This window comes from Pleurodeles waltl, chromosome 11 (genome assembly GCF_031143425.1).
Source record: "Pleurodeles waltl isolate 20211129_DDA chromosome 11, aPleWal1.hap1.20221129, whole genome shotgun sequence".
NCBI classification, from domain to species: Eukaryota; Metazoa; Chordata; class Amphibia; order Caudata; family Salamandridae; genus Pleurodeles; species Pleurodeles waltl.
Window position 1 is genome coordinate 342,236,623 of NC_090450.1, and position 14,893 is coordinate 342,251,515.

The 14,893-nt window shown below is 43.4% G+C and overlaps 1 pseudogene; it reads right to left on the minus strand.

Moving 5' to 3' along the window:
- Window positions 1–380: 380 nt before the first annotated feature.
- LOC138265698 (nucleoside diphosphate kinase B-like) lies at window positions 381–10,053 on the minus strand (annotated as a pseudogene).
- Between the last annotated feature and the right edge of the window lie 4,840 nt (window positions 10,054–14,893).

The following is a 14,893-nucleotide window of genomic DNA, read 5'->3' on the forward strand; positions in this document are numbered from 1 at the left end:
GGCGGTCAGTCTCCAAGTCTTCTGCACCCATGTGTTAAACCCTCCGCTGGGGAAAGACAGGAGTTGCCCTAGTTCACTTGGAGACTAGTCTTGGTTCCAGAGATCCAAGAAAGCAAAAAAATAGGCAGCTGTTGTCTAGTCTTTCATACGCTAGGGCGTCATCCACAGAAAGCGAGACTGCACCAGTTGGGGCCCCACACAGGACCTTCCCCGTAGCAAGGTTTGTAGTGCACATGCTGTTGTCAGTCTTACCATTGCTAACACATTGAAATACCAATAAAGAACTTTAAAAAATAACTGATCACCCTTTTAAACTTCTGTTTACATTGCACCCAACTAAACAAGAACATGCGAGGTCACAAAACACCCATAAAAGCAAAGACGCCCGGCAAAGTGTTTATTACAAATTGCTTCGAGCCGAGAAATACAAGGCAATAAAAAGCTTAAGGTGCTCCCCCAAGGGAATGATCTTTAAACGAAGAGGCGATGATGGGACCCTTTGCCTCAGTTCCCCTCATTGATCCATTCGTTGGCGCAGCTAGTGTAAGAAATCAGCTCTTCTGGCTTGAACCACAAGTTGATCTCCTTTTTGGCACTTTCCGCAGAGTCACTGCCATGGCATATGTTCCTATGGGAGGAAACAGACATTAGAGTGCAAAGAGCAGCACCTACATTTGATGCACACCATTACGACAGTTTGAATGGTTCACAAAACCGAGGACAGTGCAGATATGAGAAACCTGAAGACTATACATACTGGAAGAAAAAAAAAAAAAAAAAACAGCAAATTGATAGACATGTGGGCTTGGTAAAAACTGCTTTCGATAAAAGTAGTTTTAACATCTTGGATGGTTTCGTTCAAGTAACCTGCCTGCATCAGAACAAGATAGGTCCATGCCCACAGTCCGCAATAAAGGGACTATGAGGCAGAAGAGATTAATGTGCGTGTATTAATTTACCGTCATCCCACACAAAAAGCTTAAGGTTGGACTACTAGGGAAAGAGTTGAAATAAGAATGGAAAAAACCACACCACAAATAGATAAGCTTTCATTGTTCACTTAACTGAGATGCAATTTGAACGAGCCGGTTTAAAATCAGCCTCGCATGGCAGTAATTTCCAAATCAGGCAGTTTTCCAGTAGGGCGGGGGGGCAAACATGGCTGCAAGGCCTCTGCCATGGGAACAGGGGTAATTTGCCTACGTTGTCCCGGAGTCCGTCCGCGCTGCTATGGTTCTGCAAACTGGGCCAAATACGCCCTCAGCAAGTGACTGCGATACATACATAATCACATCCCTCATGAATAATTGAAAAGCACGAGCTTAAAACCCAATCACCAGCTCTAGAACCGACTGTTCTAACTCAGTTTACAAAAAGTTACTTTAATCTATGCACAAAACAATACTACAAAGGAACTGATCATACAAACACTGGCAATTCTGTTACACCTTAAATCTGTCGTCCAATCTCTATGAAAATGTTGCTGTTGGAAGACTGATAACAGGTGTCTACCTCCCTTCTGGCACTCAGTGGTTAGATCTATCAAGAAGGACCACTGGGGGTGGGAGGGGGCAACTTGCTCTCAGCGCACTGGATAGTGATAACAGAAGACCAGAGGCAGGCCTCAGCTCAAAATCTTTTTCACGTTGAAAACTTCTTAGCAAAAGAGCCAAGTGAATTTCTAACGGAGCCTCATCTACTTTGCCCCCGCTTTAAAGGCGGGGTCTCCTCCATCCAGCTTCGGGAATATGCTTATCTTAGAGGGAAAAGGCTTGTTAAACATTCAAGTCGACAAAGCCTAAACACTTTACATAAAGCAGGAGATAAAAACAGATGCCCGTTCCCTGTACCAATTGTTCCAATCTGCTTACGAGGAGTCTGAAAGGATGGCTGCCACTGAATTATCAAAGTAAATGCCTCTGCAACGAGGAAAACTGAAAGGAAAAAAGCTGTGTGGGGGCAGGGGTTTAAGGGAGGCCAACCAATCTGGAATCAGAACACATTAGCCAGCACCTGCCAGAAAAGCCCACGAGTAAGCTGCCTTTAACAGACTACAATCGACTAAAACCAACACTCCCATAAACGCAGCACTAGTGCAAATAATGCAAGTCTCCATTGCGTGGTCAGTCTCACCTGCAATTCTTTAAAACTACACACTTTGTATTAAGTCAATCGTGTTCTCGTTTGGAGTGTTTTTTTTTTTACTGCCCGTGCACTCTGGGGCCAAGGAGACTTTTCCCGGAAAGGGGAGTAAATGCATTAATTAGTCCTCTGTACCAGAACTGCACATTCTTACAGCGGCAATTAATCACATGAGAGCAATGACAAAAATACAGAGGGAAGCTCTTGTCAGGGAAACCTTTTCATCATGTGTTCATATCCACAGGGAGTGAGTGACTCATTTGATGTCGGCAAAGGCGTTCCTCCCTGGGCCACATGCACACCATTTCCATCACGTACCTGCCAACCTGGACGCAGAAGTCTCCCCGGATGGTCCCAGGCCTGGAATCAACAGGGTTGGTCTCTCCCAGCATTACCCTGCCAGTCTTCACCACATTAAATCCTTCCCAGACCTGAAAAAAGTAAGCAGTAACCTTCAAGCAAAAAAATAATTGTCACATGGTCAATTAAACACGACCCATTGTGTTTGTCCACTGGAATTCCACTGCAGAGCTCCTACTGTACATATTCTACCAGTAAACGTATGGCATTCACGTGGAGTGAATTCTCAAGTTAAACTACCCAAGCAATCACATAGGAAACATTAAAGCTTGTAAGAACTGCAAAACATTATAAGGGTGATTCTAATACATGGTGCTGCTTTTACTCAACTGAATGCAAGACTGAAGAGATGTCCCCGTATGCGCAAGTATCAAGTACAACAGATCAGCTTGCATGGAGGCTCCATCTTACCTGTGCAGTCAATCTGAGCCCCAGTTCCCATGTTTGTCATGTGCTGACTAGTTGCGGAGCAGCATATGCCTACACAAAGGTAGGCAGAGCAGAAATAAATACAGGATTTTGATGCCTGTACTTCCTCTTTTGCTGTCCCTCCCAACTAGAGCACGGATAGCACTCCCCCACATACCACCCTCCTCCCTCCCAAAAGGGAATTAAAACTTGCCAGGGCAAACTTGAAGGAGAAAGTTAGTGGTGATTCAAATAAAGGATCAATGATGCATCTTGCCAGAAACATCCTTACAAAATTAATTGCGGTGTGGACTGTGGCTGCTCTACAAGTCTCCAAGCATGATATGCATCTGGAAAGACTGTTCTCTAGCGGAACGTGCAGACTGCACTGTGCAAGATGATAAACAGCCATGGAAGACCTAGTCTGTTCTTTGTGGCCAGATGGATGGCTGTTGACAAATTAAGATTTGGTCATGTGAAAGGCCAGAGTCTGCTGGTAGTCAAGCCAAGTTACTTTGTCCGGCTTACCGAGGCTATAAAAGGTACATAAATAAAATAAAAAAAAGGCATAAAACAGTTACATAGGCAAAATAGACATTAAAAATGAAATATAAAATGCATTACTATTTGATGAATTTAAAAAATTCAGTGACCCTATGAAAGTCAGCAGCAGCTCATCCTCATCAAAAGAGCCCACATCACACCCCACCTCAAAAAGCCACACTGACTCCTGATCCAGAAGAGATACCAGTTAAAGATGCTGACCCACGCACAAAGCCCTGCACAATGAAGAAACAGCATCCATCAGCAAACTCCTGACCTCTGCTTCCTCACCAATACACACCCCCCTGATCCGCCAACTGACAGAGGAGGCACTTTCTCGCCTGGCTGCCAAGGCGTTGAGCAGCCTTTCACTGCACCTCAGGACCACCCACTCACTCACCCCAGCAATTCTGGAAATAACTCAAGACCTGGATATTTGAGTGAACAAACCATGCAACAGCCAACATCTCCAGCACCTCAAGACGATTTGATGCACTTTAATGTTGATTGATTAACTTCTAAGAAAAGATATAAGGCTTAAACTCCCTTAAAGTTCCTGCATCTTACTGTTGCAGTTAGAAAGGAGCAAATGCCACAAAATGTCATTAAGAGACTGGAGATGCATCCCAAAGTTTGCTAAAAAGCAAGGGTTTCAAAATAGTTTAATAGTGATACAAAAGTAGGGTTTATAACATTTTTAAAGAAACAAAATGGCTAAAAGTCTGTTCTGAGAGCCCATTACAGGGATATGGTGATGTCTGGCACCCCCAGTAGACCAAAGTACTAAGGAAGCTCATTAACATGAACGCAGTATCCACCACCATGAACCAAAATAGGGATGTGTTCAACTCTCCAGCTACTTTGAGACCAACCAGTTGCTTAATTCAACACCATCTTGATTTCACCCAGGCTACAGCACCAAATCCACACTGGAAGCGCGATACCATTAAAATGACGAGACGCCCATCTGCTGTTCCCAAAACCGCATTGTTAAAAACACCCAGGTAGTTAAAATCATACACCGTGCCAAATGAATGCCCCTTCACCATTAATCTGCAAAGTTTTCTTGTCTGGCCCACATGCCATAATGTGAGACTCCCCAAAGCTCTTGACCAGGTCAAGTAACCCCCCTTAAGAGTTAAATGATTCAACCAGCAGAGCTCGAAAAATCCACTTGACCACTCATCTTTTTTGATCAGGTCGAGCTATTCTCATCCCTTTTGGCAAGTTGCCACTGAACAGGTGTTGTGTTCAGTTGAAAAGTGGAGGGGCTATAAAAGATGCCTTTAAATAGTGTTATGTCAAATTTGCTCTGTGTTCAGATAGAGGTCAAAAGTCAGTTTTTCTTACAATTCATTTTCCTTCTGACTGCAGAGTTCCAGGACTTTGAGGTGAACTGTGGGACCGCCTGCTTAAAATGTAAAAATATAAGGATATAGGATGTCAGGTTTTTCCGAACACATTTAAATGTTTAAGTATATTTCAGTAGTTTGAAAGTCCTTTGTTTTGTGCGATTAAAAATATTTCAGTAGGATGAAAATGAATCAGAATACTTTACATGTTGAGGTGCAAAGGATGTTTTCTGAAACAGAATTTTCAGAAATTAATACACTATAGTTTTCAGTAATTAGCAGAGAGGTTATTGGACATTTCTTGGAAATATCGTGTGTAGATGACAGTATGTTACCACATCATGGTTTAGTAATATATTTATTAAAAACAGAAACACTTCTGCCCTGATGGGAATGTTAGTAAACTAAAGTCCTAGGTTATGTGGGCTAGACCTCATGGGTATATGGGCTAGATTCTTGTGATACATGCAGAAAGCTTTAGTCTACTTAAAGACAAGATTGTTTTTGTACTGCAGAAATGCTGAGCTCACATAGGTGCGATCATATGAGATTAAGAACAAGGTGACTAAACTATTTGCCTAGGATCACAATTGGAGATCTGTTTACGGGTCAAGTACATTACTGTTAGGTCAAGTAACATGATTTGAGCCCTGACCAGTGTACGCAATTCCTTGGGGTCTATGCCCCAAGTACTGCATTGCCTGCATAAAGCAGTACCAGTATAGGGACCCCAAGACCATCACTGGATAGTTTGGTTATGGTGGGGCACAGGTTGTTTATATGACAGGTGGGGTCTGAAATAAACCCTTGGTGTACCCTTAGGGGTAAGAGGAGGGAAGGGGTTAACAGTCAAAAAAAAATTCCTGTAGAACCAAACCCTCACTCCTAAATTCTGTGTGATAAACACAAAATTCACTAATGCGGCTTCAACCCACAAATCCAACAGCCACAGTTTAGGTCGATTGTTAGTCAAACGCTATTGACAAATCCATAACAGCAGCAGCACCTGGCGACAGTATACTTGCCAATAAAGGTTAAAGCACTGCTCCACTGTACCCAGACCCTGGCAGAACCCAAACCGAAAACGACAAGATTTTGGAATAGTTTGCCCAAGTGTAAGCTATTAAACATCACCCAGGCGATTATTTTGACAGAGCCACCAATAAGGCTGATATGGAAGGAGGGGAGCATAAACAGGTTATTTGCTAGGTGGTCTTTATTAATGAAACACCCGCTTACTTAATCCTTCTGGACTTAAGTTATTAAACTTAAGAATCAGCTTAACACAGTTTGGGTTCTTGAATGTAACCATGTAAGATGCCTGAAGACCTGAACATCAGTGCCTACACAAACTAAGCATAATTCTACTTTCAACATGTAGACTATACAAACTACTGCAACAGATTGCTTCGACACCAATAGATGTGTGCCCACAGGTAGTGTAACCAAAGACTTTCAGCAATGCTTATGTGCGAGTAGGTGGCACCATATGTTTCTGCAGCAGTTTGAAAGAGCCACACAAGCACTATCCAATGTGCACCAACAACTATTTCTAGGTTCCTGTGCCCCTAGACTGATCCAGAGCTCCACTTCCACCCACATCTTTGACAGACCCCAAGCAGGCTAAAAACGGTGTGCCAAGAAAGTAATTTCCCCAGAAAACGTCAGGATTCAAGCTGAGCCCCAAACTGCTGGAGACAAATGTGTTGGACCTAAACGACATGTGCCTCTGGTCCTTGCGCTACACAAACTCAGTCAGGCATTAAGTGCAACCTTACGTACCCAAAGACAATCTAGGATCAATAGGCAAAGCTTTAAGTCGCCAGGCTCAAGAGGCTGCATTTGATAAAGGTTCTGCTCTTGATTGCAGTCACGTCTTAGGCCCCGCACAAAGGTAGTCACACTCAAAATCTGCTGGTAGGTTGAAAACATACCATAAGCACAAGAAAGTCAAGCAGGCCTCTATACCTCCACTTAATCAGGCAAGAGACTGCAATATCACGTAAACAATCTGATGTTCTGTCAATCCTTGCAGGCCCCAAATTCCCCAAGCCATCACTAACACGGCAACAGTTGCTACCTTCAAGTAGGCAATGAGAATGAATACCTGATCACACCAGCCCTGCAGTATTAAATAACTAAAGCACACCCAGTGGTTATGCGGCCAGACTTTCAGCTTCTTCCTTCAAACCAGCTCTGTCAAACAGAAGTCAACTTTGGCTCAAACGTGTTCCAGGATCATAGCCAATGTCTTAACACTGACAAGGAGGGGGAAAACTTGGTCTACCCTTCATTATAAAGGAGGGCTGTATTTTGACTTGCAAAATGCCAAAGGCCTAGATACCTCAGAGCTTGTCTCACTATCTGGTCTAACAGAAAAAAAGTGCACAGAGCAGGATAACACCTAGATTTACAGTTGCCTACTCTGGAAGCCAAAGTCAACTGGACTTGCTAGAATACAAGGCAAACTAAATCTGAGCCACTGCTACCATTTAATGACGCCCTTACTGTCATGGCCACTTGGTTCAAGTCATGTTCAGCAGACCTTTGCTTAGACTGTACAAACCAGCTGAGTTTTTTCTTCTCTTAAGACGCAGAGAAACACCAATCTGAGCGACAGGAAAACAGTTTGGCCTTGAAAGCCTTACTACCAACCACTAAGGGAAGGCCGGCACATATCTTAACAAGCAACATGACTAAAGTGGTACAGCAATATGTATGGTGGTGTAGTACATTGTGCCAGGAGGCTATACATCTGAAGTGGCAAGACAAGCATCTTTTTGGTATTCAGCCACCTATCAGTACCTTAATACCAAAGGGAGATGCCGGCTGTAGACAATGAGTGCAGTCTCCAACCAGAAGTCACACAGGGTATTGATTCTGCAAAGGGGGGTGTCACCTCATCTCTGGACACCTTTGGGGTGCTGCTGGATGGGATGGTCGGTTCTCTCCGTGTTCCCTAATTTTCCCACCAGACTTGCTGCCAAAAGTGGGGCTTTGTCCAGGGGGTGGCAACTCCACCAGTTGGAGTTGCCCTGGGGCACTATAACTCAAGGCTTGAGCCTTTGAGGCTCACCAACAGCTGGTCCGGCTCCTGCAGGGGAAAGTGTAAAGCACCTCCATCGAGGACAGGCTTTGTTTCTGACCACTGAGAGCACAAAGGCTCCCACACCCCATGAGGTCAGAAACATGTCTGAAAGCGACAGGCTGGCAAAGACCAGTCAGTCCAGCTTTAGTAGTTTGGCTAACATACTGGGGGCATCTCTAAAATGCCCCTGGTGCATTTTTTCAATAAACTCCACACGGTCATCAGTGGGAGTTCACTGTGCTAAGTTGGATACCAAACTGCTCAGCATTCAGTGAAACCATTTTGGAGCTGTGGAGTTCATAATGACAAACTCCCAGACCCTGTACTCAATATGGCCACACTGCACTTACAGTATCCAAGAATTAACTTAGACACTGTAGGGGCATATGGTTCCTGCAGCTATGCCCTCACCTGTGGTATAGTGCACCCTGCCTTAGGGCTGTAGGGGTGTCTTACCTTTTGCCACAGGCAGTAGTTTGTGGGAATGGCACCCTGAAATGGTGGGCATGTCAACTGCCTTGCCTGTTTCTCCCCACCAGCATACACAAGCTGCAAAGGGAGTGTGCATGTGCTTGGTGAGGGATCCCTTAGGTTGGCATAATACATGCTGCAGCCTTTGGGGGATCTTCCCTGGCCTTGGGGCCCTTTTCTACCAGCTATACATTTTACAAAGGGAATACCTGTGTGCAAAGGGTGTGCCAATTCTGAAAACAAAGGTACAGATTTTGGGAAAGAACACTGGTGCTGGGACCTTGTTAGCAGGATCCTAGCACACCGTCAATAAAAGTTGGCATCAACACCAGGCGAAAAGTGGGGAGTAGCCATGCCAACAGTGGCACTTTCCTACACATTCATGACCTATCTGACAGGAGGGACTTTAGCCTATTTGGTTCTCAACATGTAAGAGGACCCTCCACCATTGGGTGGTCCCATCCATTCCTAAGATGAGGAATCTTCAGTTTGAAATATCCAGATAATGGTGCTACTTGGTGAATAGTCTAAATGCAGATTCCTCACTGTCCTCCCACCTCTACTGCGGTGTCTGCTGATCACCTTAAGGTCCCAAGTTAAGTAGTCGCACCATCACCTGTAAATATATTTTTTCCTTCAAATGTTATATGTGAGGGAATCGAAAAAGATCAAGAAATGATGTCAGCAAGCAGGGGTGGGGCTTATGTGAAGCTCCACAACACTGTATGAAGTCACCATGAAGCCATATAATGCCACCTACTTGTACTCCAGGAGCATTGCTTAAAAAAGTCTGAGCCCAGTATGGTGCTAGGGAATATTCTAGAGGAGAAATCTGGCTACAATATTGACTATGAACTAGAAAGAGGTTACCAATGTTAATTACCAGTTTATAGAGAGCTAGGGAGGAAACAAAGGGCTAGGACAACATGATGTACAAGTAAAAAGGAGTTCATACTGGTTCAGCTGCAAGACTATTGTGCACTGAAAACCGAGGCAGGCTCATCCAAGAGGATTTACACCAGGTAGTGCCCAGAAACTAGGGCCTGGTTTACCTCAGGGTAAAAAACACGGATCTTTTAGGACATACTTTGGTCTTTTCAATCCACATTCTAGGAAGCTGGCTGGAGCTAACTCAAGAATCTTTATTGGTATGAGGAAATTGGAATTCTAGGTCAGCACACAAATGCCATTTAAAAAAAACCTTAAATGGAAGAGTAACTCCATATTTTCAGAGTAGTAGGGATATACACATCATAGACCATTCTACACTCACCATAGGAACAACAGGGCCGGAGCCCATGTATTAAACCAAACCGGAGTAGAAAGGGCGATCCTTCAGGTCAATGTAGAGTTCCTTCAGAAGTTCATTGGAAGCCTGCAAGTGGCAAAGAAAGTATTGCTACCTGGGTGATGAGACCTCAACCCTGGTCATGCCAGTGATCTGAGTACAGCAGTTCACACCCAATATCACAGTATATCATTACCCAATTACTGTGTATGCTTAGACCCTATCACTTGTGTACACAAAACGCAAACAAACCAAAGACTACTCTCACCTGCATAAACTTCATTGCCACCATTCGGTAGCCCTTCTGCTCAAAGCGCTTGATTATCTCCTACCAGGCCCGGTTGAACGCCATCTGGCTTGATGCAAATGAAGGTACGTTCTGTAATACCGTTACCAGACATGTTCCTAGAAGAAGGCAAGAAGGTGACCGAAAACTTAACATTGTACACCTTATTATGAACATCGAAGTAAACAAATTGGGCTCCCTACACAAGTCAGCTTCAAATCTAAACGGAAACTTTTCACACAAAAACTAAGGTTTAACAAAAATGCATCAGTCCATTTTTTATCGGACCGAGTTACAAAAAAAAAAAAGCACTTCGCAGAAAAAGCAGAAGCTAGCCTATTCAAAAGCACAATTTAAACCACAAAACTGGAGATTCTAGAATAAAGTTAGAGCTGCAGATTAAATAACTATAACTTCTAAGGTAGTCTGACTTCTCGATCACTGTAAGGCTATCCCATTATTTGGGCACAGCAAGGAGGCTTCTCTGGAGATCTGACTAGGCTCCCTGATTAAGCCAGGTCAGGAGAAAACAGGTCTGTTCTGAGTTGTGAAATACACAAATCCTAAAGAGTGACAAACATGTCCCCTACATTCCTCGAACTACTGTAGGGGATAAAGTACCCCCTTCCACACATGAGTATCGTCTCACTGTGGATCACAATGGACAGAGAAAGGAGGCTGAAGAATGAGGCGAATTGCAATATCCTTCTAATGTATTAGAAAGGTTATGTTATTCCTTATAATACATCTTCAAACCATCACCCCTCCCACAAACCACTTACATCACTAGTATCTTGCACTTGTGTATATTACAGACATGGATAAAGCATCACCTGCACTGCAAACGTGTTTGCAAAATTAAAATTCTAATCCAAATCAGATTAAGAATGTTATGACTCAGATTGTGTGGATACATGAGGAGATCTGATTGTTCTGGTCATTCTATACCATGGAAAAACATGGTGCCATAAATACCTTTCTACTGGTCACATTCTTATTCAAAAAAGATCAGAAGACGGCCAGTTCCTGTTTTCCTTTTTTAAACTTCTGCCGAATGATGTTCCCGATGGCATGCCTTTCACCTTGACTGCTCGCACCATATTGAGAGGTCAGAATTCAGCTGCAATAACTTAGTTGAGCAGATACATTATTTCTTAATTACAGGTGAACGAAAGACTACTCCATTGTCGTACATTATATGGATATTTCAAGTCACCAAGGAGATCATTGATCATGTAAAACAAGAAAGCAGATGCTGTTCCATTATAAGTTCACATAACTCAAGGTGACATGCAATAGCCTTCTAATGTATTAGAAGATACTTTATTCCTTGTAAGTACGGCCACACCATCACCCTTCCCACAAAATGCTTAAATCCTCAGCGTTGCTCTTCATATGAAAGAACGCCCGTAAACGTAATTGCGCTATCTAGTGCCAAATAAACACCAAAATGCAGTTAAGATATACTGCTTAAGGATGCTGGAATTCGTTTAATACAAGTCAGATTTAAAAAAAGTTGTAGCTCAGAATGTACAAGCCTGCAGAGATTTTTTCCCCTATAATTACACAAAACATTAAAAAACATTTCCATAAGTATTCCCTTTCTGCTCATCGAGCAGATATAAACAGAAGAAGGAAAACAACTTTCGTATTTGAATCTGTATCTTTATACACCGTTTCCTGAAATTCCCCTGGGCTGCTGGATCTGGCCGGAGACACTGACATCGGAACTAAAAAGGCCCTTAGTTATTGCAGTTTAGGCAACTTCATGCCTTCCTTGCAAGGGAAGGAGCTAGAACGTGCCTGCAACAAACAAATCGGAGATTGGCTTTTATACATGGATTATGTACTCTTCCATGTATACTAAAAATATCAAACCAACTGAGAACAGAAAACACTGCAGCTAAACGAGAATCAAGACTATGGCAAATAAGTTTCAGGAAGAAAAAACCCTCAAAGGCATAACTTAATCCTTTAGGTTCTACATCCTAGGTGCACTTCCTGAAGAGTAGATTTCCTCAAACCTAGCATTTCAGAAATGTTGCACCGGATCAGGCATCCAAAAAAACGCTTCAAGGGCAAAAACCACCATTAGTCACACATACATATTAAAATCATAATGGAGAGATGACGTTAGGCAGGACGAAGGCTAAGAAAAGCGTGAGGTTGCACAAGATTAGTAGCTCTGAACAGATGTGGGACTTAACGAGCAGGTACACAAGGAAACTGTTTACAAGCCCAGCACAAAGAGCCGATACTCTACTCTGATTAATCTCGTTCTGCAGGAGCCATCTATAACCTTCTCATGGGAAATGCTGCCAAGTTACATTTCTGAGTCACCGTGAAATGTTAAGAACTGTTGACCAGCTGATATCTGGGTTCCAACCTCAAGTAGGGATTAAGCAGCCGCAGACAAATAAGCCGTTGTGTAAAATGAATGTTTACTGGACCCGTGTTGCATGTGCGCTTCTTTATAGTGGAGTCCCACTAAACACCCTACTTTCGGCAAAATTACGAGCTTAGTCCATTTATAATAGATAATGTTTCTGGAGAAAATATGACTTCGGGTTAACATGAGCTCATCTTTACTACATCAGATTTTCTATATAAACTCGGCGCACTTGGCTTGTAGATGACATGCTATTGGCCTACTAAAACGGACTACAAAATTACATCCATTTTGCTCTCAAGAAATGATTTTTTTTATCCAACACTTAACACGCTGCGCTTGCAGGGTATCATTTCACAACTGTGCAAATGGTCATTACCATAGAACTCCGCAAATACACATCAGCGTGCGGGCAGGCTTGCTGACATCAATCCTTGACAGCAGGTGGCACACCCGTCTGGGAAACACGCCAGTCCGTCGTAATTTCCCTTCAAAATTTAGCTATACTTTCTCCGCATGCCACTGCTAGCTTCTGCAGGCAGCCACTCAATGTTATCTCTGAAGACGAGGGGGTTGGGCGGTCTCGAAGGCAAGGATTACTTCAATGCACTAATCCTGGCTGCCCGATTTCACCCACACAAAACGCTTTATAAACCGTAAACTCTAGCTGAGATTTGATCCCCGGGGAGAGAAGGCACGAAAATCATGTCGCATGTCCTGCCACCACTACTTCACTTGCAGTCACAGCGGGCCACCGTTACCACAACTTCATAGCCACAGAGGCGTGGAAGCGCAGGGTCGAGCCAGAACACGATACCAGTCTTCAGTGTAACTTAACAGTTTGCCCGCTAGTCAATTATAAGTCCATAGTAGACATTTGTGTACTACACAAGCAGTTTATACAATATTCCTAGCTCGAACCTAGAGGCTGAAAATGGCATCAACAACGGTAAATCATTATGCTGCAGCATGCAGGGCTTCCTAAGAAAGAAAAGTGCTAACGTGAGAAGACCCGATACGAGGATGTCACTCATTCAAACAGGAGTGACAGAAAGACTGGAAGGCCCCCTCCTATAAACCCAACATGTAATCTGTGGGTAGGGCCAGCCTTAAACTGCCATGTTTACTGAAATTATATTTTTACAGAAAAAAGTTGATGCAAGACCATTCTTTCGGATTACTACATAGTAATGCATCTGGACGGCACAAGTAGATAAGATGCATTCAGAAGAAACCCCCATAAAACATATTACAAAGTTCCTGAGACTATTCGTTCGTTGCTATGCATAGTGCCATATACATAACCCCTTGTCCCTGTCGGTTTATGCTAGACTTTTATAAATCGGGAACTCTTACTCACCCCCACTATAAACACTCAATAAAAGACGAGAGCATGCGATATTTCACCCTTCCCCGCCAAAAAAAAAAAAAAAAAACTTTCTTACTGTAACAAACCTGTTCCAACTCCGATCCACACAAGCTCTCAAACTCTTATTAGGCACTTAAACGTGCCACCAGAACATAACAAATATTCCATTATTTTGAGAATAAATCTAGACCTCCACCAAAAGAAGAAAAAAACTACGTAAACCTTCAACCCACTTCGATTTCTTCCTTAGACTTCTGTCCTTGCTCATTCGATATGACGTCCCATTTAAACCCAAATGGCTGATCATTTAAAATATAATGTAAACTGAAATAAAGTATTTAGACAAAAATCACTATATACACCAACCGGTGGCCAATCCCTAATAGCAGTGCGAAATATTCTGTAAAAAACTAGCAGAACAGAACAGAGAACCGGTGAATCATCACGGAAATGCGTGCGTTAAACATCTACCACTACTAATGGCAAAATAGGGCTCCTCAGAAGGAAGCGGGTGCGATGGATAGTGCGAAGCTACAAGTAACCATATATTACAAATACAAAAAATATGGGATAAAAAGTAAGCCTGCAAGTAGCACCGTAGGGCACTCCGCCTACCATTTCGGAACGCAGCAAAGCCCAACCACCTCCCTACCACCCAAGATTAGATAGCCGCAGCCAGCATCATGAAAGATAAGGACAAAAAAATATACATATATCAGGAAGCTGGCTCAGCTATCCGGAAACATGGAACCAGGTTATGGCCATGCATCCATTTCAACGGGTCATGGTACACAAAGGGAGCGCGGGTTCACGTATAGAGAAGAGGTGACGCTCAGCCGAAGAAAAGTCATCGCCGCACCGTGAAAGTGTTTTACCTTAAAGGGTGGTACGTGTACGGCAATTACAATTGAAGACAGGGGTGTGCGGGGAGGGAGAGGAGTTGAGGAGGCTCCGAAGAACTGCGGAAAGGAAAGAAGTGTTACTGTAAACTGGATTCTCAACTCTGTTGTACCTGCTGCAGGAGTGCTATATTTCCTCCGTCGATGGAAGCTGCGGTGGGCGAAGGAGAGCAAAAAAGAGAGTGAGAGGCAACCTGAAGTTATATACTGCCTGTGAGCTGCCGGCATCGTTTCGCCGGTTCCCATTGGCTCACTTGAGATGCTGCCTTTCCCCCTTCCGCCATCTTATTGGCTGGGG